At 43.4% G+C, this 24579-nt stretch overlaps 1 long non-coding RNA gene across 5 annotated transcripts in view; it reads right to left on the reverse strand.

Annotated features, from left to right (window-relative positions):
• Positions 1-175: 175 nt before the first annotated feature.
• The window catches only part of LOC119150123, a 45771-nt gene continuing 21367 nt past the window's right edge, over positions 176-24579 (reverse strand). For all 5 annotated transcript variants that reach the window (XR_005104943.1, XR_005104945.1, XR_005104946.1 and 2 more), the window contains one exon: positions 176-24354. This is a non-coding gene — a long non-coding RNA (uncharacterized LOC119150123). The remainder of the gene's footprint in view (positions 24355-24579) is intronic.

The raw sequence follows: 24579 nt of genomic DNA on the forward strand, positions 1-24579 counted from the left end.
GCTTGGAGGCTCCTTCACAGTGCTCACTGCTCTGTTTTAAGCCAAAGCAGTAGAGAATTTTAGAGTGCATGTGTGGGTGTGTATGTGGTTTCTATTTAGTTTATTGACACACAATCTAAATAAAACCATTGCATTTATCTTTGTCGGTGAGAACCTCAAAAGGTAAGAAAATAAATAACAGTCACCAAGCATCATTTTTTTGTGCAAATACAGAGGTATAACAATGCAGAAAACCCCAACCCTTTGTCAGGCAAAAGTATTTCTATGCAGGTACCTCCGACCCAAAGGCCCTGTGTACAAGCATTCCGTAGGAAGTTTTTGCTAATGGATCTGAGGACTAAACAGCACTTTGGAGAGGTCATTTTTGTTCACCAATGGGATGATAAAAATCACAGTAGAAAATAAGATAGCCATGAATAATCTACAAGATAGTCACAGATAGTGAAGGAAGACAAAAGCCTAATTATATGTACCTTATCAGCTAAAAGAGCTGAAGTATGGAGTTGACTTGGAGCGTACTAAACTGCGAAACATTTTTTCTGTTCTAATACATACATATTACCTTTTTAATTTGGAAAAATAGTTGTTTCCTTCCTGCCAGTTTTTCAGGAACGCTGCTGTACTCGGTTTGCCTGAGTATGTTGGAAACTCCCCAGAGAATAAAAACGTGAGCAACGCTTATGAAAAACCCTGTTCATAATTTTCAAGTGAGCCTAAGTTAGGCATTGCTTCCTTTTCTAGAGGAAGAGTGGTGGTATATGAATCCACCAGCACCATAGATCTGATCTTGAAATAGATTTTTCTGACTTGAACTATGCAATAAGATGTAAGTTTTAAGACCAAAGTTGAAGAAAGTTGTCAACCTCAAAGACAGTATTTCTACTGTTTTGGCTTGAAGTCTTACTGGAATGGTTGTTTCAGATTTTCCAAACCAGAAGTAGTGGAGCAAACACTTCCTGAGTTAATATCTTCAATGGACCTGTGAAGCCATAACACAGACAAAATGGGGAAAAGAGGTTTTCGACCAAGTCCTCCAAATGCCAATTTGGTCATCTGCTGAGTTAACATGTTATGGGCAATGCCTATAAAAACAGTGTTGCCACAAACATGTTTGGATACATGGGTTTTGTAAGATTTTATAAAGACAATAAAAAAATTGGACAGGGAAAAATCAAGAAAAAATTATTTAAAACAACTTCCTAGGCAGGATGCTAAGGAAGAAAAGAAAATTACATTTCAAAGAGTTATTTTCACAGTTAAAGCAAATCAGTGCAGGCAAGCTGGAGGGTGTCTGTTTGCATTCTCAGAGGTACAAGGGGCTAATGCAGGCTGAAATATTTAAGACTGATTGTCTACTACTAAACTAGGCAATATGAAGGAAAAGCAGGAGATGTGTTCAGAAATGCCACTTCGAGGCTTCATTTCAATGAAATAGCAATCAGAAAAACTCCAGGTCTAACTAGGTAAGAGAAGAGAGATGAATGATGAAGGGCAACATTTTGGAGTGCTGCTGAATTGGCTTCGTGGACAAGAAGATCCTAAGTGTGGGGCACTGAATGTCCCTAGGAAAAGGTTAGGGAAGGCATCTCAAGTTAAGTCTATTTCTGTACAGACTTTTGTAATTTGTTTTGTGATTTGCAATGGAGAATTTAGCCAGCAGCTTTCTATGCTGAATTTCCAAAAATCTCTGCTTTTAGCTGGGCTGGTGGGATGGGTGCATCTGTTGCTTGTGTCTGCACGGCTATTTGCATGCCCTCATGCTTGGACAGGCGTGCACTGTGATCTCAGGTGAATCTGGCAAGAACAAGTGTACTGTTGCTGCAGAAGCAATAGATCTAAAATTAACAGTGCACCTCTAAGTGCACTGGTTTATTTAGATCTAAATAAACAGTGCCCTGGAGGTGCCTGCCTTAGAGAAGGGTTTGGATATTTCAAATTCTGGTCTACATGTGCCATTAATCTACAAAAATAAGATTAAAGACTGGAATTACCAGGTGTCAGGTGCTGTAAAGAGACCTCTGGCAGATGTAAGGACCACCAGCGGTGAGACAGCTCAGAGCCGTAAGTGGCAGGATCCAGGCTGTCACCCAGACAGCAGGTGGCTTTAGTGCTGTGGAGTTGGGCTCAGCCCTCCGCTCTCTCACAGCACAGACAAGCTGAGGTTTCAAGCCCTTTTCAATCTGTCCTTACTTTTGTGGCAAATGCAAACACACTAAAACCTTGATGTTGTCCTCAGCACCTATATGTGTACTATAGCCATTTAACATGTTCTTGCTATACCAGCCTAGCATATTGTTTTCCCTACAGGCAGCCTGGAACTGAAGGTGGATGATGTTGCAGCATGGTAGGCCAGGTATTGAACTACATGGCTTTCCTGATGCACTTAATCTAAATCATTCTTGGTTTGGGAACTGAGATTCAGATGGTCAAACCACCACATGTAGAGATGGCAGCAGAGAGGTGGAAAGTTGATATGTGGCCACTGTAGTCAGCACAGATGCCTACTGAATGGGAAAAGGCAAGTTATGAACCACCAGGTCAAGCAGAACTTACAGCTCTGACCCAAGCTGAAGTTGGTAGGTGTTTTTTCACTGGCTTCAGCAGGATCTAGCCTTTGCTCTAGTATCCCATGCAAGTCTACACAGAAAAGGAATGTGGTGCAGAACATGCATAGTATACCCCAGCACAGACCCTGATTTTGCTCGGGGGGCCAGGTGAGAACTGTTAATAAGATGTTCTTTACACAAGGGTTGTATCTGCAGGTGTACATTTGTACTTGAGATCCCAGGTGAGAGAGGAAAGGCTGTCAGTGCCCCGCATCCATCCTGGCTCTTCAAGCTCTGTGGTTATGGAAACATGATGGATTAAGTAAACTGCTTGCCAGCGGCTAATGTAATAATCTCTTTCAACTCAATTTATTTATATAGAGAAAAATAAGAATGTAAATTTCTTCCACAAATATTTACTGTTTATTTTTACAATATGTGTTTTTAAAAAGTTAATTAATCTCCAAGTGCATTTCATGATTACTCCAGTAGCTAACTATTTATGTTTATATGGTACATGTACAAGCAGTTAAGGCAGATGCATTGTGAAAGGGACTTGATTCTTTGGGATTCATTTGTAAGCAGCTCAGACAGGAACTCACAGATGCTTCTAACTGAGAAAGACAGAGAGATCCTAGCTATACAGAGTCAATTAAATCTCTTCTAAATGGCTTTATACTCTGTTTTTTAGAGATTGCACACAAACAGAGATGCCTTGTTTATAAACAAACCTCTTCATTTCAGAGAAACATGCATGTAGTTGTAGACAACAGTAAGGTTTCAAGAGGTTTCTGCTGTTGCTTTTGTGATGTCATGTAGTTGTACACCCAGTTTCCTGTTCCTCCATGCTTAGAGTATTAAATAATAGCATATCAAATCTGAAGTTGTTGAGAATAAGAAAAAGCAAAGTATGTTGGACTGGGGTTTTGTAACATTTCCCCCACTGGGAATCTGTGCTGGTTGAAAACGGACAGACTGAATCCAGTGCAACACAGATCAATCTGTGCAAATCCCAGCTTTGAGAGAACAGATGTGAAAAGCTGGACTCCTAGAGCAGGGTTCGTCTCCCCTAGCCTTAGATGTCCACAGTGCATTTGCACAGAACAAATCACCTCTGTTTTAGAAAGAGCTAAACTGTGCCCATTTCTTACTGTGTAAAAGCAGTCTGACCTACTCATTCAGCTGTTAGGTGAGGTGGGTTCGTAATGCTTTGAAGACTTCAAAAGTGCCAAGCTCCATGCTTCGCTTGGGACTACTGACTTTGGTCACTGGGAACTGCCTTTATCTCCCCTTCTCCATACTTTCATGTGGCCTCTCCCCAGTGTTCAGATGCACTGCAGGGCTCTGTTGACACCATAGCTATAGATTTCTGTTGCACACCTACCAATCTGGGGAAACACCAAGGTTTCTCACATGAAAGTGCGTTTTTCTGAAGACACCAGCATGCTGCTGCCCTCCATGGGCTTCGCAGCTGCCTCTGAGCAGACCTGTCATTCAGATAGCCTCACCATTGACACTGAGAGTTGCCTGTAGGTGCCAGAAGTGAAGCTCTAGCACGGTCAGGAAATACAGTTGTCTAAGTGTACATGTTTCCTAGACAGATAGTTTTAGTCAAGCTAACTGAAGAACAGTGAATGAACTGGGGGGCAGAGACTAAGAGGTCCCTCAGGATGGTGCACAGGATCCAAGCAGGCTTGTAGAGCCTGTGCTAAATGCTACACTGCCCTTAGGTCTGCCATACCCTGCCCCATCAGAGAGCCCGGGGGCCATGGCTGTACGCCCCGCTGGGTGAGGTGGGGTGTGGGAAGGCAGTCCAGCCCACACAGGGAGAACTCTGCTCTTCACTAGCATCCCACTGAGAGAAGATCCTTCACAGATGGGAACACCCTGCTGCTCTTGGTCTTGGAAAGGTCTCTTTGACACATGTCTCACTGGAAGAGTGAAAAACTGTTTCCAAACGTATGGCCTAAATTTCTTTCCCCACTCCCCCATTTACATGTAGATACCTCTTGCCCTACAGTCCCTGTACGCCTCACCCTGAACTTCTTATTTGTGCAGGACCAAAAATAGAAAACTAAGATGGTTTACTTAATTTTGAAATTTTACAATTTTACAAACATGGATAGCTGGATTTTCTGGGGGGGGGTGTGTGTGTGTGTGTGTGTGTAATGTGGGAAAGAAGATTGTTTTCATTTTGTGATAAATTTTTTGGACTCTGTTGCAGTTTCTGTCTTTTCCCTATAACTCTTGGCAAAAAGACTTAAACAAGATGAGGAGAGCTCCAGATGAACAAGCCTGTGTGAAATTAAAGGATTGTTGGTTTTTGCGCAACAGAGGCTAATGAATTAGTATGTTGGAATGATCTGTTCATGGTGGACCAACTTCTGTTTTCCAAACACTCGGTTTGGACATTGGAGAAGACCTTTGTACAGAGGTCCTTGTTTTGAGTACTCTAGTTTTCTTGGATGATATGAAAACCAGGAATCCTGAACATATTGTAATCATTTTCAATGTAGTTGTGCTTTTCCCAGCAGATGTCTGAATGTTTATAATGCACATATCTTTATGATGCACATAAACATCTTCAGCTTTCAAAAGTTATAACAGATAAAGGAAGAGTCAGCTTGCGTTGCTCCAGCAGTTCTGCATGCACATCTGACACATCCTGACACATCCCCTTCTGCACCAGCAGACAGACTCTGCTGTACTGAATAAATGACCTTTAAATGGTCCTCTTGCATATAACACCATTTCTTCACTTAGCTTGAAGAAACATCATCCAAGAAGAAATGTGGATCCTAGATCCAGACATATAAAACAGATTTAAGAACCTTGATGAGGGGTAAAAGGAGACAAAAGATAAGAAAAAAAGTTGCAGATGAAGAGATAAACTCCAAGAATATTTGATAAATGAGGTAAAAATAAAACCTACATCTTGCTTTTTACTGAAACTGGAGGAGCCAAATCCTTAAAATGACTCTTGGAGATAACAAGAAGATAACATTCATCCTTTTAACTGAACCCTTTGGATGCTGATGGGTCACATTAGCAGAACTTGCAGCTAAGTTGTCCTTCAGACAGATACAAGAAAGGAGAGTGCAGCTTCTAAGTTTTAATAAAAACCTGAACTTCCTTTCCTGATCCAAAGCATGGTGGAGGAGGTGAGGGATAACCAAGGAATTGCCCCTGGTATGATCCCTTTCCAAGTTCCTGTAACCATCTCTGGGAATAGAGATTCCCTGCTCACACACCCCTACATCCCCACACCTCTCCCCCTAAATTTCTTGTTTACCTCATTAGAGCCTCACCATGGCTCTTGGTGGGAGTTTACAAGTTGGTTGAACCAGTTTTTGCTGATCTGCTGCTGAGCTAACGTGTGGGTCCTTGTTCCCAAGCAGCACCAGGAAAAGCAGCTTGAGATCAAGCAGCGGTGAGATGCTGGCTGCCTCCTTTCTCTGGGGACTCCAGCTCTTGGACTCACCCACACAGAGCAACGGAGAGCAGGAGAGATACTGCTCCTACGCACTAAAGTGTTAACACAGGGCTTAGGTGGAAGGAGTTAAAACCCCCTTACACCAGAAATGTGAAGGTTCAAGCAGCAGTGTGGAGTCACACAGTGTGAAGATGGCAGTGCACAGCTGGTAAGTGTTCATGGTATATAAGTGTGGAATATGTGCTGTTTACTGAACTGGAAAGGAAGGGCAGTGATCACGCAGGATAAAACTCAGGTCTCCTTTAAATTAGTTTTATTGAGTATAGATGCATCTGTGTATATGATGGCTGGAAGTGATCTTTCTAAACAGCCTGGTAAATTTAACATCATTGATTGAGCCTTTTCTAACATGCTTTTTTTCAGTTTGTTCTCATTTTAAGTGTGCAAATTTTATCTTAATTTCCTAATCAATCTTAAAAATCAAATTAATCAAAAAGAGATATGTGGTTTAACAGTGTCATTAGAGCACTGTGTTCGGCAAACAGAGGAGTTAGCAGTGGGCACCCAGAGTAAGATCTAGTTTCAGTGAAGGTCTGTCCGTGTACACCAGGTTTGCAAGGTCCCATCATAGCCCACGGAGTTGAGTGAGTCAGCAGCACCTTGCTAGCATGTCAGCTAAGCAGCTACCACCACCAGGTTTCAGTTGTCTATGCACAAGCATCTAATGCCACCTGAGACACCTCAAGGAGTGTGAGAAAACTGCACAGGGCTGATAGATATGGTGCAGAACCTACAGGACACCCATACCTTGCTAGATTGGCACATGGGGGACAGAAGGGATATATGACGACACATAAAATAAAACGTTTAGACAATCCTAGATCTCCTTGCTTATATCATGCCTAGGCAAGAAAGTCTCACCACACTGTGTTTCCATGAAATTAGGCAGTCATCAGAAATCCATGAACCTATCTGTTTCCAGCAAGTTGCATTCAGGGTGTGTGGAAAGCTACTCTCAAAAATACTCTGATTTAATATTGCATACACGTATTTGAAAGCAGCATTTGGGTCAAGCAGTTCTATCATTTGGATCAAGATCTATCTTAAGCTGGCTGTTACTGATTTTTGACTTCTCAAAGAAAGATCAGATTGAAGGTCTTGGTGGGGTGAAGTCCCTGAGAAAGGAATTACTTTGAGATGAAAGTATTCTGCACTCTCACCCTGCTTCTGTGTCCTTCCCAGCCACCTGCAACTGGATGGGGGCACATAATAGTCCCTCTGTATAGGTAGACTTTGGGTCTGATCCAGCATGCCTACTGATATTTTTTTATCATAATTTACTAAGAGAATTCTCTTATTAACTTTGGACACTTAAAAGTACAGTGGTCTGAGACACTAAACGCCCAAGCCTCCTTCTATACCCAGTGAAGAGAAATAGGTATCCAGGTGTCTTAATGCAAGAAGAATTGCACCTGAAGGAGGCTGTTTCTCCCCAGGAGACTTGAGGTGACAGACCTGGGCTCAGATGACTAACTTTATGTATGTAAGTGAAGTGATAGGACTTCCACCCTTCCTATGCCCAGGCATAGAGAGAGGTCTGGGGGACTCAGAGGAGAGGTTTTCAAGTGCTAACAGCTTCCACTCGGCTCACGAAAGCTCTTGGCACCCAATAAAAAGAATAAAGAGTATGCTTGATTCAAAGCCTTTCCCTTCCACCCCCATTCACTGGCCTTTTGATTTTGAATCTTCCTGCCAGGATCTGAATAATCTACAACATACTGACTGGCATGGTTCCCTCCAGCTGAAAGACAAATGGGAGGGAGAGAGGAGATTACTTCTTCATCTTGCCAGCAGGCTTGCTTTAAACGAAGTCACTGCATCCGTCTGTTGTTGCAGCAACGCTCCTGTAAAGTGCTGTGTGTACAGACAGGGAGGCACAACTGGTGCACCATATGGATGCCAGCCAAGCCATAATCAGGTATGCCACTAACCAGTGAGTAGCAGTGGTGGGCATGCACTGTTCCCCTCCTATCTGTTTGCTCAGCAGGCAGCACACTGCAAGCTGGGCTGGAGTGAGAGACCAATTATGTGGGTTTCCATGTAGTTAGCACCTCTATGTACGCTAACCACAGAGTCAGTGGGATTGTTCACACGCTTAAAATTAAGCACGTGTTTAAGACCTGATGGCCCTCCTTACCCATAAGAGGCCCTGGATGCTGCTCAGGACTGCACAGCTCTTGAACTCTTGGAAGGGTTCACCACTCTGCAAACTGATGGTGCTCAGCTGTACTGTCCAGGCCACTTCCCTGGAGTTAGCTACCCCTGCTTTGCAGTGTCCTTGTGTCTCCAGAGCCCTCGGACAGGGTATTCAGTGACCCACCCCTTCCAATGTTCAACCTGCAGCACTCCTTGCATTCATTTTCCTACAACCTGTTGTGATCCCTCCCCCAGATATCACAGCCTCCTAGCAAATCCTTATCATAAAACTCTAACCATGATAAGAATGTAAATCCTTATCAACACAGTGCCCATGAGTTAACTCGGCCTTCTGCTGACACATCTTGCCTTTTAACGAAAAGCAACAGATGCAGGCTCACTGGAACAGAAAGCCTCCTTCAGCTTTTTGTCTTTAAATCATGCAGTGCTGAAGGAGGAATTAACCTCTTAATCCTGTCCTATAGACAGGTGTTTTGCACAACTACACAGAAGGAAAAAGCTATTATCATCAAAAACAGCTGCTGTTGCTTTTGGTTAGACTTCTGCTATCCCACAGAAACACAGAGCAATTCAGCATGTCTACTGAAGGTCCTAACAAGTCTGGAGCAACTGATCTTAACAGCGTCCTCAATGGATGACAAACCAAAAATGACAAAACAGATGTATGCAGTCTTAGGTCAATGCCCATCATTTCCAGGGTGCCCTCCCCTGAAAGGAGATGGTATGGGTCAAACTGTTGTTTTCCCCAGCAGAGCCAGGCGTGCAGCCCTCCTTAGGGAAGCAAAGGCACCTCTCTGCTCAGACTCAGCAGTGTAATTTGGTGTCAAGCGGGGAGAAACATGCTCGTTCAGATAATGTCAGAGAATTTCAGGTTCTCAAGGTTTCATCCATTGTGAGACAGATGTTCAAATGCAAGCATAAACTGTTTAATTTATTTTTTTTTATAAACTGCACCACCTCCTTTGCTGGTATAAAATGCTATAGCTATGATCTAAGCCATAGAAGTATGTAGTTTTACATCATTTGAAGGTCTAACAGTCCAAGCCAGCCCTTGTGAAAGAAACAAGTTTGTTCAGTACAGATCAAGACATTATCCTATTGACACTTTAAAATAAAGTTCAGTAGCTAAGATAGGGTTGGCTTCAGTATGAAAAGGCAAAAGCTGGTTTCTTGCCCCCAAGATAAAGGCATAATTTTTCTTCTGTGTGTGAATACTAATAAAAAAGGAAATGTCTTTCTCGTTGATCAGCATTTCTAGGAGGTGATATAAGAAAAAATGCTTAGCTTCAGATAAGAGCAAGATAAAATCTGAGGTGTGGGGCCATATGAAATCTGCATCAAAAGATTTCTTTAGGCAGCTGACTTCTCAGACTTGTGCACAATTTTGACTGGAGGGATGAAGAGAGAAAAGGGAAAATAAGCTACCCATAAATACTTTTTTATGTGCCATTTTTTAATATTTCAGATATTTTAAAATAATAAAAACACACACAACTTTTCTAGATATCACTGCCAATTATTCAAACATTATATTTACCTACAAATGTCACCTACCATGTGTATTTTTCGTTCAGAGAAAAGATTCAAATATAGCTGGCCTGCCTCTTAGCTGTATGTGGGGCTTAGCAATAGGGCGTGCCCATTGATTTTTTTTGACTGAGCAGTGTGAGCAGATGAAGAGCATCCACAGGGGTAATCTGACTAGCATGCTCAACCCATCTGGATCACATCAGCTTTTTTCCTTCACATAAGGACATAGGCGAGAGGCAAAGGAAAAACTTGATGAATTGCTCCTTCAGATTAGCTGGCCACTTACGTAAACTTCAGGCTCATTTCATAAAATATGGCCCCAATACTCTTCTAACCTCACCATACTTCATGATCTTCAACTCAACCTACTCAAAAGCCTATTTAGCATCTAGGATGCTTAATCAAGCATGTGAGCAAAATATCCCTGAGGATCCCATCACACAAAGTACATTCTAGCAGCTCTTGATGAATACTTACTGACTTAGCTCAGCTACTTTAATGTTTTACAGTCATTTAAATAATCCTTTTGCTTATTCAGGACCTTTTCAGCAATGAGATCGTTGATGAGAACAACACATGAAATCTCTGTCCCATTTGTTTCTGGCCAAACGTGTTCCTCTCATAGAAAGAGAATAGAATGAGTGTCCATTACATTCCCTACCCTCGGGTAGGGAGAACAAAGTAATTGCTGACTGGTGCTTGTCTAATCTCTTTCTACAGACCTGCAGTGATGGAAACTGTATGGGCTCCATGGGATGTTCAAGGAGTTCACTCCATGTTCAAAAGTTTCACTGTCCATAATGTTGTGAAGTTCTTCCTGATGTCTTTTCCTAGTTAAGTACTGAAGAGCTTGGTCAAGAGTTAGAACCATTTTTTTTTTAATCATTTCAAGAATTCCTAGAGTAACCTTTTTGAGGCAGATGAGTCAAATTTCTTCTGACAGTGAGTAATGTGTGGCTACATTTTTACAGAGATTCAAAAGAACAAGTAGACACTTAAACAGATGAAAGTACAAAGCTTTGAAACCATATTCCATGCACAAGCTGAATCTGTAAGGGTTTCAGCAGGTCTGTCCGCAATTTATGTAGTGTTGCATTGCCTGCTTGACCCTTTCTGATTAAAACACATTATCCGATGATGGACAATGTTTCCTTGACATGCAATAGCATTGAAAACTCTTCATTCACCGAAAGCCCTATTTATTCAATTACATCTGTACCTGTCCTCCTTTATTGTAATGTGTTGGGCTCTATTATATCAGACTCCTGAGACCCAAGCTCCCTTTTCTCAAATGGTTCCCAAGGAAGGGTTAAAAAGTTCTTGCCTTGAACAAACCAGTAGAACTAATTTCTGGTCTTCTTAAAATGTTACCATATCGTGGGAGCTCATGAGATACCCCAGGTTTGGATGTAGTCACTAACATATACTTAGTCCATGAATACAATATTGCAATATCCAGCACACAACCCCAGGGATGGGTGCTTTCATCCAGCCCCTATGGTTGTGGCAGTAATCCTGTGCTTTATCACATCGACAGAATTGTACGTGTGGGCAATACTGTGAGGATCACAATTTAAACTCCAGCTTTGGGATACGTGCCAAAATATGTTCTTCACACTCCTTCCTGCTTTTGCACAAAAAAGAAAATGGCCCTGTTTCCTTGTTATAGTGGTTAAAGCCACAATTCCCAGCAGCTCTAGCACCAAGGTTTTCTTATGTAGGAACTCCTCCCTGGCAGACACTGATTGCTGGTCCCTTCCTTCTCCTTCCTATCATGCACAACAGCTGGGACTGATATGTTTGAACCCATCTGTATCTGCTCTTTCTGTACAGAGCTGAAAGGAAAAAACGAGCTATAGGACTTGGCATTCTTTAAGCAGCAAAACATGGCTAACCCCTGGTCTCATGAGACCAAGAGAGCTGATACTCCCTGTCACAGGATGCTTCAGGAATGGAGACATTGTCTAAATTGAAGAGGTCTGGTCCAAAAGGTTTCCAAGAAGGAAGAATGAAAACTGGCCTGTGTAAATGTTTTCACAAGAGTTAATAAAGCTGTACATTTCTGGACCATTTTTCACTTGCTAACCAGTGCTAAGACCTCAACAGCATGGGATCAGTTCACACCCTTAGGGAGACGGGGAGCTTGAATATATCTGCTGACGTGCCAGCTCCAGCCCTTTTGGGGGAAGACAGCTGCCTCCACAAGCCTCTTGCCCCTCTACTACTCTTGTACTGCCTTCCCTCCCCACGCTCTGTGGTGTGACAGCTGGGGAGCTCTGCTCCCCAGGTTGCTTAAATCACTCCCTTCCCAAGGTCACCTCTGCCCAAGATCATCTCCTTCCAGAGGGGACAGAGTCAGGTTCCCTATTGAACCTTTTCCCTGCCTGTGTCTCCTCAGGACGCTGAAGCCTTGCTTGTGAGTTCCTGCCCGCTGACCAGTTCATGACTCCAGAGCTGTAGCCCCTAGCAGCTCTGTGCCTCTCCTTTCTCCTTCGTGTACTGCCACACGGCATGTACTGTTCCTAGTGTTACTGAGGAGTGAGGTGTGTCTCAGTGATGGACCAAAACTGACTGGAATCTGTTGCTTTCTGAATGGCAAATGTGGGCAAGCACCTGCCTGTACACAGTGCCCTAAACTTCAGTTTCCTGTGTCAACGGAAAGTAACATACAAAAAGACAGATATTTTAACGTAATACTTTTTCCCAAAGTCCTGAATGGTCTGGAGATAAATAACTGTGCAAAAATCTTTCTTTTCAGCCCATATACAAGCTAATACAAGGCTTTGGAACTCAGTGAAGCAAAGATAACCTGCATATGACGCCTTCTGCCCATTGGAAGTCATTATCGATTTAAAGCACTGTGGGAATGAGTCAGGACTTCAGCACCTATCAGTGAAATACCTTTCGAAAACAGTTTGTAAGACTTACTCCTGTCCTTTCTAAACACACATTGTGGGGGTCCTCCCTCTCATATGGTGTACCAGTTCCCGTTGGCATTTTAACTTGACCAGTGGCTGTCTCTTCAGCAATCAGACTGCCCTCTGGCAAGAGAGAAGCAGGCCAGGTAAAATCTTTGGAGATCCTGCTTTAAGAGTAGACCAAGGGCTCTACCCTGGATGAAACCAGAAAACCTGTGCTAAGGGATGGCTGTAGATTGCTCATCACTGGCAAATCATGGCTGGCATAACTAGATGTGCTCCAGCAGCTGCACCTCCAAGTACACCTACAGATGTGGGACACGGCAGATGTGTGAGCAGCTCCCCTGGCAAGTACTGGGAGCCACCATAGTCTCTGGCCGGCTCTGTGCCAGAGAGAAAAAGGTGTCACAGCACTATTTCCCATCACCTCTGAATATTCCTGTCCTTTGCAACACTTATCTTAAGCTTAGCCTGATAAGGGTTGAGCCTTGAGCATTTCTCACAAGGAAAGCTGGTTTGCTTTAATTTGTGTATTGAACAGCAGCTCTTTTCTGTGCCGAAGGCTGCTTGTAGCAGTTGATTATTTTCACATGGCTATCTACAAGCCAGAGCAGCCTGTCATGAATAGCAGAAGGATAAGGCACCAGCAGGGCCAGGGCTTGGCCGCATGGGGAGGGTAACCAGGTCTAGAAGAGAGCAGACAGGATCAGGGCACCCAAGCAGAGGAGGGAGGTCCACAAGGCTACTCGTGTTGCTTCTCTGTCTGCTGAGGCTGAACACTTTCCTACGGGCAAGACCAGCATATTTTAAACTATAATTGTACAGCTAAAGCAGTACAACCCCTCATATGGATGCATTTACTCCTGTGTAATTTATTTACAGAAAGTAAGAAATATAATTTATACTGATGTAGATACTGGTAGCCCCATCGTTGTTTTTACCTCTTCAGCCACACTGGCTGTACAAGCTCAAGTCTCACATTCCATCTGCTCTCTCTCTTTTATTTTACAATGTAAGCCTGTCTTGGACAAGTTGCCTAATCTCTCCATTTTTTCTCCCCAGGGCTGTCATCAGGCAGAACCTTTCTTTACTGCTACACAGCCAAAATAGCCTACTTACAGACACCTTCATTTGGGAAGCAGGGACACAAAAAGGTGAAGCCAGGCACGTCCCAAAGCTCTGCCTGAAGCTACCCCTTGGGAGATGCTCTAGCTCTGGTTCTCTACTCTACTACTCCACAGAAACCTTTTGCCAGTACTGATGTGGAATTTTTTCTTCTTCTTTCTTCTCCATGAACAATCTACAGTGCCAAAACACAAGTGAAGAACATGCCTCTGTCAATGTGCTCTGTAAATCTATCTCAAAATAGTCATCTTGGTCAAAAGACATTTCAGTACTTTGGTTCAAATGTGGATGATCTCATAGGGGGAACTGAAACAAAATGAAGCCATTTATTAAAGGCAGAAGACCTGGAAATCGGTTAAAACCCTGAAACTCAGGAAAACATATGTATATATGTCCATTCAACATAATTTTCTTTTATTTGTTCCCAAATCCCTGGCCCCTTGCTTAGACACTGCTCAAAACATTCATGTTATCCCAACTCTATTCAACATAACAGAGGCCAAATAACAGAAAACTGTATTTTTCCAGATACTACATGGAAACTTCACCAGATAAGTAAAAGGTGGCCATACACATAGCCTAGTTTCTGATGCTTCGTATTCATCTTGGCAAGTGTTATAGGGTGCACGTTGCTGTCAATAATAACAAATTTATAAACTGCACTAGCACTTCTGGGAACACAGGTTGCACAGGTTTCGTATCAGGATTGCTCAGTAGTCACTTTAAAGGACAAGTAGTTTTGTAGGAAACTTTGGGTTTAAAGCAGTTGGTTGCCCTACTTCTATAAAATACTTATAAAATCTACCAGAGTAAAAACAATGCAATTCAGTCACTTTAAAAGGCTTGGGTTTTTCTATCAACTCTCACCGATGAGTGGGCAAAAATATGAGCTTAAGATCAAAGTAGCCTAAAAATTTTGCAAAGTCAAATACAGGCGCAATATTCACTCTCAAGCGTTAAATTTATCTTTCATCACTTCACATTCACCATGGTCTAAATGAAGGACTGAAAAACGTCCCAGCTGACATGGAGTTGGCAAGCAAGTAAAAACTAAAAAAAAAAAAAATAATGCCCAGTCATGGACCATTAGCCAGCACATGGCACACCTACAAGGAAAATCCAGGAAGGCTGGGACCCTGTACCCCAAAGGGCAGGATGCTGGCCAGGAAGGTTCCTATGGCTGCTGTGAATTTCTGTTCCCAGCTAAGTCTAGGCTCTCTCTGTGGACAGGCAGTGCCCCCTCGTAACAAAGAGGGTCTCATGGAGATTTGGGAAGAAATTTGTCAGGACTGTCAGTTTGGGCATCCACGCACCCAGAACTCAGATGTATGCCCAGATGCATAAATGTAAAAGACCGGGACTCAGATCCGAGAAAGGCTAGAAAACCTAATCACAGGCTAAGGAAATGAATTCCTGGGAATCACTTTGAAGAGGATTTTCTCTCCCTGAGGGCCAGGGAGTGCTGCCTGCTGAGGAGGAAGGGTTTCTGCCCCAGAACACCTGGGTTCCACTCAAATGATCTTGGTAATAAATATCATGAAAAACGATAAATTATACCTACTTGAGCTGTGTGCCTTAAGCAGTTGACATTTGCAAGGCACAATGAAATCCTCAAAATGAAAGACAGCACATGTGGTGCGTGAAAAGAATGATACCATTGCCTAATTTCGTTCCAGAGGAAAGCTTCTGCTACCCAGAATTGCAGTGTGTGTGCTGCAAAGCACAGACAACACGTGGGTCCTTTCTTTTTGTGGTGGACAGGTCTTTACCATAACCAAGTTCACAATGTTCTGCTTTCTCTGGATCTTTGAAGGAGGACTAGGGAGACATCTTCATCTCCAATAGAGAAGGCATAAATTCTAAAATTCAGGTCTGTCTATAGATCATATGCTTTTTCATGTAAGGTAGCTGCTGCGATTTCCCTGAAATTCACCAGTCTTAAAACAGACTGAAAAAATGATCTTACAAGTAGGCAACAAGACTTGAGATGCTCATGCTTACTTCTGTGCCAGAGATTTGAGATTCCCCAAACTGCAGCAATTCTGGAGGCTACAGCTTCACCCCATGCATGAACATAGACACCTTGGTGAGTTGTGGGTGTCCCCATTCCCTGTGACCACAGGGGAGGAAGCAGTCTTCTCCTTGACAGATTCCTGCCCTGCATATGAGATCTCTGCAGTAGCACGGGAGCACACTGAGGACTGACACACAGCTCCTTTGCCTGGCTTTTGTCCTTGGGTAGATGGAGAGTGCACATGGGAACTTATTCCTTTACCACTTGTCTTTCTGGCTTTCAAAATGGGCTGATCAGAAAAACTCTCAGAGAAGTTACCTGTAACTGTACCTGTGTGCAGGAGCAGTGCTGTCAAGCATCTTCTGCTGGCGCTGAAAGCAATGCCTCCTGAGCTCTTACAATGAGATTGACTTGCCAGGCAAGTACAGCACTTCGCTGCTGTAAATTGGTTCCTGGCAAAGAGAGGATAAAAGCTTATTGCTGTGCATGCATCATGCCAGTCCTGGGGTCACCTTGGCATGGGTCCATCTGATCCAGCTGAAGATTATCGCATGTGTTGTAGTGGAGGCTCCAGAGCCCGAGTGGCTGGGCTCTTGGTTTTGCAGGCAGGGAGGCTGGGAGGGCACGGGAGCAAGGAGCAGGGACAGGGGCATGGGAGAGCTTACTTCTCAGGTCACAGCTGCTTTACATCATTATCGCTCTGCAGAGCTGCTGTGGGTTGGCACCCCTGGCAGAGAGAGCAGGGGGAAGCATGGGGGCTCACGGCAGCAGCCCTGAGCGGGGGCCAGTGATGGCCTCACCCCACACCAGTGCCCAGGCACCACCAGCTGCATGCAGCGGGCAGCCAGCCTTTCTGCCTTGCCCTGTTCCCACCACTGAGGGACCTGCCACAGAATCTGTGCTGGAGCTAACCTCTGTATGTCAGCTGCCTTTATAGTCAGGTTGCTACTGTCTTGCTCATCTGCCCTGTTCAAGACACCTGTTTTAGGAAGAGGTGAATTGCACCATTTCTCTCCACTTTTCACTAATGGGTCGAGGATAACATGCATGGAGACAAAGTGTAGACACTCACTTTTGGTCACATGAGTCCAAGTCTTGATCCTGAACCTTCCTAGTCTATTAGATACATCCTGTGGTCAAGCTCCTTCAACATTAAGAATAATGTAAGAATAATTAAGAATACGTAAGAATAAGTACCTGAAAACTACATCTGTACTGGTTTTTCCTTTTCAGTAGATGCCCTTCACCCTGTATGAAGAAAAAGTTCTGATCCTCACTTGGAGGTACGTTGGTCTCCTGAGTCTGAAGATGCCTTTCAACACTTGCCTGGAGGAATTGTAAGGCCCTTTTTCCAGTCCATGGGGAGTCCTTCCAATAGCTGCAAGAGACTCTGAAGAAATGCTGCAGACATGCTCTGCATCCCACTGACCACGTGATGTTCTCCAGGAAGATGAGGGGTTCCTCTGCCTATGTGCCCTTGAGACAGGCTTCAAGGGCTGAAAGCAGCAGGAAAACTGAGGCACTTGTATATCATCAGTGAAAATGCCTGTAGCACCCTGGCAGCAGGAGTGTCACAGCTGGGATAAAATGAATTGAACATAACATGAAAGATAAGGGCTTCTAGGGGATTTGCATGGGCTGTGCTATTCCTTTTCATAGTCCATTCCACACTTTTCTCAAGAATCCACCGAAGTTCTGAAGAAACCAGGGCACCTGGTCAGCACTGTTATCTGACTTGGCAGGAAATGACACTGCTATGGGACAGACTTATGAGGGAGCCTAAAGCTGGTTTTGTTCCAGACTGGGAAAAAGCCAAAATGCTTTCACAAAGCAGAATAAAGTCACAGCTCCTGTCTCCATATTGTTCGCCTTCCTCTCAGTACCTCAGGAACCATCTCATCAAAAATAATTTTGCAAATACTATATCTTCACAAAACTTTTTCACCATCAAACCAGTATCTGGATACAAAATAAAACCAGCCATTAGAATGTCCAAACCAACTATCCGCTGTAGGTTCATCTGGCTGCAGGAACTGCTTTATATTTCCCAAGTTCAAAACATTTTTTTCAAATCTGTGACTGAAAAATGCAGAGTATTTGAACACTAGAAGAGCGCTTGGTACCATGCACATTTGGACATAGTGCAAAAGCACCTGACCCAAGAAAATGCTTTTCAAAAAAACACTTTTTTGGTCAAAAATGCTGTTTTATTGAAAACCAAACAGCTTCGTGTCAGCATTGGCCAACCTTGTCTTAAGTCCTGGATAAAATTTTTTCTGGAGAAAAGCCTTAACCCCAGAATAACCTGATAACTCAAAGCACGCACGATCCCACTTCTTGGGGTCCTGGTAAGGACAATAATCCCTTGGGAAAATGTCTTTGGCTCTCTTGTGGTTTTTTTAGTAAATTTTCAGACTGACTTGTGTTTTCAGCTTTATTACTGCAATAAGTAATTTAAAAAGCCTTAGGTTTTCTCAACACAGAGTTATTTTCACTGCAGTACCTGAGCCGTTGTCTCTAGGGAAGGTCCTGGTTTCCCACCACAGTTGATGGCTGGGACGCCAAAGGCCCAGCATGTTCACACTTGCTCACAACAGCCTTTTGAAGCAGAAATCTACATCTCTTCCTTAGCAAACAACACACACTCTGCTGCCACTGCTAGAGGCATGTTTCCAGTCCCGGCATGACTGTGTCATCTCCATTTATCTCACTGCCTTGATTGAGTTACTCTTCGATAGCCCGTAGGGAAAATGGGGCCTCACCTAGTGTCTGTCAGGCTGTTGACAGCAAAACAGGGTCTGTTTCCTTTGGGTTTGTGGTGTTTTGGTTGGGTTCTTCCTAACTTTCACATATCAATCAAAAAGCCATCCTTACACGTGATGTTTCAGCAATTCAGTGCAATAAATTAACTATCTGCTGGTGGAGAGAGCCTCACACTGAAACTGAAATTGGCCCTATAGGTCTGGGAAGGATCCTCTAGCTTGTTTCTCTCCTGCCCAAACAACAAAAAAAGAACCTTTGGGGGCATTTATCATCAAACTTTTGAAAGCTTGTCTGCCATTTGGTTTTAGGTTGGTGAAAGTATTTTGAAAAGAAAACACAGGCTCACCTGTCAGTTAAGTGTTACTGAAAATGCTACACCCTGGACTTCTGAGGGGGTTCTGGCATCGTGGTGCACAGAAGTGTCCTGGGCAGCTAGCGACACCTCATTCTGGTCCGAGCCTGTGACTAGCTGTCAGTGCAAGGTGAGTAAACTTGAGCCTCACACATAGTGACATTGTTGCAGATCAACAGGCCCCTCTGCATGGGCTGAGCAGTGGCACTTGCCCTATGTATATCTGCAGGAATTGTAAGGTGACAACATTTATCCTAGACAATTTCCTCCTGGAACTATATAAAGATGCCTTACTTTGTCTGCCATGCTCTAAGAGCACCTGCATGAACAGCTACCATGACACAGTGGGTAGGTGAGTACCCTGCATGTATTTTAAGTGAACTGGTTGTTCATAGAAGACTTATCTGATCCATTTTTCCAAGCAACTGCATTCACTGAAGAGTGAAATGAATAACCTGGTTAATCTGTTGCTGCTGTCATAGCTATTATCACTGCTTTTATTACCATTATTGCTATTATTTTTTATTTATCAAATTACTGCCAAGCAAGAAGGTCTCCTTGTTCCAGTCATTGATCCCAGAGAGGATACTGTCCAAATAGAGAACACAGAAGAGAAGAGATGAATTAAATGCACAAGCAGATTGTGTGGCATGGTGGCAGCCAGCATCACATCAACTGCACAGCACGATGGCTGTCGGGTTTCTGGAGGGAAGGCAGGGCGCTGCCTGCAAGGGGTTGAGCTGAAGAGGAGGAAAGGTGGTGGGAGAGGGAAGTCGCTGAGATTTGCATTGGTAGGCTTTTACTCATATAGCCTGTCTTTCCAAGGTGATGAATGCCAATTCAATGTGAGAAAATGTAGAAGTCCCTCTTCCAATCCAAACAAAACTCATTGAACCAAAGTTTGTCAAATGATGGTGTCAGAGCAGATAAAACTAAGCTCCTTGTATGAAAAAAAAGCATCACTAAAAATAAAACCAGATCATTTCTTATCCTTGTTTGTCACCCATTCTTCAGCTATCAGGCACTGTGTTAGAGAAATTACTGGGAGCATCTGGAAACACCATCTGCTTGCATTTACTAGCTGGTTCTTTTGTCCAGGTTCATTATCACTGATCCTTTATAAATAAGTAGCGTTCCAAAAATACTTCTGTGTAGCAAACCTCACCATTTCCTCATGGCTTGGCTTTGCAGCACTTGATTGTGCATGTTCCCTCCTTGCCCCTGCTGGGACAAGCTCAGTGACAGTCATTCGAGGGCAGGGCCTTTAGTTAACAGACAAAACTTTTTTTTTTTTTTCAGACAGACAGGAATGTGATCCTTCATCAGGGCGTTCTTCAATACCAAGAGGGCAACCCAGTCTTATGTGTCAAGCTCCAATGGATCAGATAAAACCCTAGCCAAATGCATGTCAGCACCAGCTCAAGACATTTTAACATGCCTTTATACTCAGTGGGCTATGACCTCATTAGGGTTATTCAACAGCAATCACAGCTACAGCTTCGTGGTGGGTCACAATGGTATTATGCAGACATACCCCCCAGTAAGTGGAAATCAGCTCAGTTTCACTAGCAGAGTAGCTGTCTGCAAAACCCACCTGGAAAACAGCCAGTTGCATCTCTGCTCTGCTGTGCCTTCTTGACTTCTTTAAATCCAAATATGAGCATAGGCTATAATTATCTCAGAGGCTTGCCTAGTGACAGACAGTGCAATCACCCAGCAGCAGCAGCAGAACATGGGATGGATCCCACAGCAGACATCAAGAGAAGATTGTCAATGATTTCAGTTGGCCCATTAGAAACACCCCTGAAGTCCATGGGATTCTTTCCATAGAAGCTTCTTGCTGTTTGGTGGAGCCCAAGTAGAGAGGGGATGGTTGTATAGACAATTAACTTTTCCTGTATATGTCAAAGGGCAGAGGAGAGGAGGTGCTGTGCTTCTATACTTCTTGAATTCTTTCTACCTACCAGGTCTTGAGCTCAAGCCTAGGTTTTTTTCCCAGCACTTCAAGTGCCTAAAGCAATGCCCAGAAAGACAAAGCTAAAGGATATGAGGGACAGAGAGATCAACTTTACATTTCTGTAATTCCCCCTGGATAGAGCACTTGTTTATTTAGGAGAAGAGTTGCCTTTGCTTAGTTTCCCATATGACAATTCTCTGCTCAGTCTTATCTGGAGTGACTCACAGGATGGGTCAAAAGGTGAAGAGAAACTTTATGGTAACCTCCTCATAACCCTCTCATAAAGTCTGTTTTCTTTGGACTCTTTGTTTGTATTTGTAATCAGTGGGCAATTTCCCCTCATGTCTGTTTTCCACCCTTCTTTTTTTTTAATTGAAAACTTGGTGAAGTTAATGTTCCTTTTGTACCGAAAGCCCTCCCCCTTCCTGCCTCGCATGTCGTGTGCATTCATTCAATTCCCCTCAGGCCATATCTTCAGCTACTGAAAAATGGCAAAACTCCATTGCCTCCATAGGGATGTCCATCAGTGCTCCAGGAGGGCTGCTGACCTGCCCCAAGGAAGAGCAGTGTCCTAGCATGGCTGGTGGTGGCTGGCTGGAGTCCCCAGGGGCTCTTACCCTACCTGTGGATGGATGTTTCCTGACTGCCTCCAAACATAAAATTACTCCTGCTTGAGGTAATATATTCTGATACCCTGAAATACTTCTCAGTCTGGCATTGGGCTGGAGAGGTTTGTAGTTAACAGCAGGGCCTCTCAAGCAGTGTTCTTGGGAAAGATGCCAAAAGCATCCCAGCAATGCATTTCCTCTTCAATCACAAGTCAGGTCTCCCCCTGGCCATCCAGCCACTAAATACAGGTCTCAGAAGCAAAGTGCTCACCCACTCCACTTTGCACATCCTTTCGCTACGTGGGTTTGACCACCAGCCTGTCCGAGTTAACAGTCATGACTCTGAATCATTGCTGCTGCCAGGAGAAGACTGACTACCTGGCAAGTGGGTCACCCCCAGCTCCCAGGCTCCTGAGTACCTAGCAAAGCCAATGCTCTTCAGGACATCCTTCAGTGTGCATCTGATTTTCAATGTAGGTTTAAAGACCATTAAAGCTAATAGAACTGAGCATGTGGATATCATTAAACATGCTTCAGTTCCTTGCTGGTAGATTTAAGCAGATATACAAGTATTTTGTTGAACAGAGACTTGTGAACACCAACCTAGCAGGACGTTTTTATTTATTGTTCAAATACTAAGAGTTGATCTTAGTCCTACAGAAGCATACCTATCTGCTGCAATGGACACATACCAAATGGAGACAGAAGAGCAAAGTGTTTTTCCTAGCTTTTTTCATTTATCAGTGACCAAGCATGTGCAGATGCCTGGGGGATGAGTCTGGAAAGTGCAGAGAAAACAAATGCACAGAGCAAAATGGAAACAGTCCTTGCTTTTACAGTTACACAGAGCAGTATCACCTCAGTGTTAGCAGCAGCAAACTTTTCCACTCCCCATCTGCTAGCATTCATTTTAATTCCTGCAGTAGTGTACTATGGAAAATATGGAGTCAGGGAGTCCTCAGTTTTTTAACTCATTTGTTTCTCTTCACCCATAGAGGAAATGTTTCTGTTTCTACAGTATGTCCATTTTCAATGGTTTGGTTTTCATCACCAAAGGAAAAGAAGTGGGAAAAAAAGCAGCAGATGTTTTTCTACAGACCTAATGTCTGAGTCACAGTCAGGAAGAGGGTAATGAACCTTGTTCCAAATGGCACCAGTGTTGTGTCTTTCCTGACAGGTTTTTTCTTGCAGCCAGATATAGGAAAAGTAGGTTGTCAGTTAAAAATGAACAGATTTTATGCTCTCCATACTTAACCGCTCACTTCAAGCTACAGACAAACCTCCCAGCAAGCTGCCCCTCTCTGAAGCTGCTATAAAATTCCAAAGTAATTCATAGCAACTCAACCATTGCTTGTAAATTGGTCGGGCCTTTGACATTTTAGGCCTTGATTCAAGAAATATGGTTAATCGGGACTTAGCAGGACAAAGCAAAAATCTTTATATCAAGCACATGCTTTTAGAATGTTTCAGGAGTGAAACCAAAGTTTCTGTCTAGTCAGGAAATATTTATGAATAGAAACTGATTTGGAGGACTCTTTCTCAAATGTTGACTTCTTAAGAAGACCCTCCTTTTGTAATCCCTTTTCAGAAGAACGTCAGCACATTTCTCAGGCACTGGCTGCCATCAGAACAAATGTTTTTCTCAGAAGTATGAAAAAGTACAGCATCTGTTCAAAGTCTGCTGAACAAATGAAGTTAAAGACCATGAGAGGTCATCAAATGGAAAACAAGAGTTTCTTCCCTGCAATCATTAACTTTGCCTTCATTGTTGCTACTCTCTCCATCAGGAATAATGTGAGATGAGCACCTAATCTGTTACAGAGATCTGGTATCTGAATGCCAAACTTTTTGCTGCTCCTTTGAAAGGTGATTTGAACAAATGGTTAGAGTGGTCTTGCAAAAAATTATGCAAAAATATTCAAGCAGATAAACTAGGGAAGCTCTTGGCATCAAAAAATCAAATCAACAAGTCCTGGTAGTTTGGGCCATATGATCTAAAGAGGCTGGCTTGACTATGCAGTGCCCTGTTGTAAAAAGCTAATAGCAAAAATAATGCTATAGATCAGGAATCTCCACCAGGCCTTCCGGCTTTCCAACAGGTAGCAGGTCCCACAGAAGTTATTATCTTTTGTTTTAAAATAATAAACTGTTCTCTCTTGGATAAAGGCAGAGAAGCAGATTAAAAACTAGGTAAGATAGATTTAAAGATCACTGCTTTTTTCAATCAAGAAGGGTTCTGGAACTGTGTATATTGTAAAAGACTAAAAAAAAACAGATCAAAATAAAACCAGCTAGTGCCTTTATTCCTAACTGGCCTGGTTATTTTGAACTGCATATGCCTACACTGCACTCCGTAAGGAACAAGCTAGGCGTAAGTGGCCAGCGGGTGCAAAAGCACCTATCTCAGACTTGCCACCTCCTGACACACCGCATTTCCATGGTGTGCTGCACATTAAGGAAAACAGAAACAGAAATAAGCAGCAATAAAACATTTTTCAATTAACAAGTGATTACATCTCTGTAATTTTGCTGATTATGTAGCAAAAACTAAGTATATTTGAACCAGCTGCCTAGTATGCTGGAGGGATGATGCCCATCGATGAGACCGTGCAGAGCCATGCTCCCATCCTGCTGGCATGTCGGCAGCTGCAGGAGCACAGTCCTGCCCTTTCCATCCCTGCAACACCCCATATGAGACTGATACACCTGAAATAACGAGCATCCACTAATTGGTTTACAGCATAGTAGCAGGGAAGAGTGCCATGTCAGCAAATTCAAGGTCTGACTCACCAAGCCTTGCTAGGTGACCAGTGCCACTGGCTATGTCACCCAGGAGCTGCAAAGGGTTCACTGTGCATCCTGCATTTGTGTGCTTGCCGGTCCAGGTCTTTCTGATAGAGAAATAGAAACAAGAGAGGAAACAAACTGGGGTGTCTGTGTTACTCGGAGGAGCAACACATGTGTTCAGGCTGACATGGGATTAATCTCAGAAGATGGCAGGAAGAAGGTCACTGTAAGGGACAGCTTGGGGCTCAGGGGCTAGATGCCGTTTTTAACACCGCTGCTGTTCTGGCGAGAGCAGACTCCCTTTTAACCATATAATACCTCACCCATGC

Source organism: Falco rusticolus, chromosome 6 (genome assembly GCF_015220075.1).
Source record: "Falco rusticolus isolate bFalRus1 chromosome 6, bFalRus1.pri, whole genome shotgun sequence".
Lineage (NCBI taxonomy): Eukaryota > Metazoa > Chordata > Aves > Falconiformes > Falconidae > Falco > Falco rusticolus.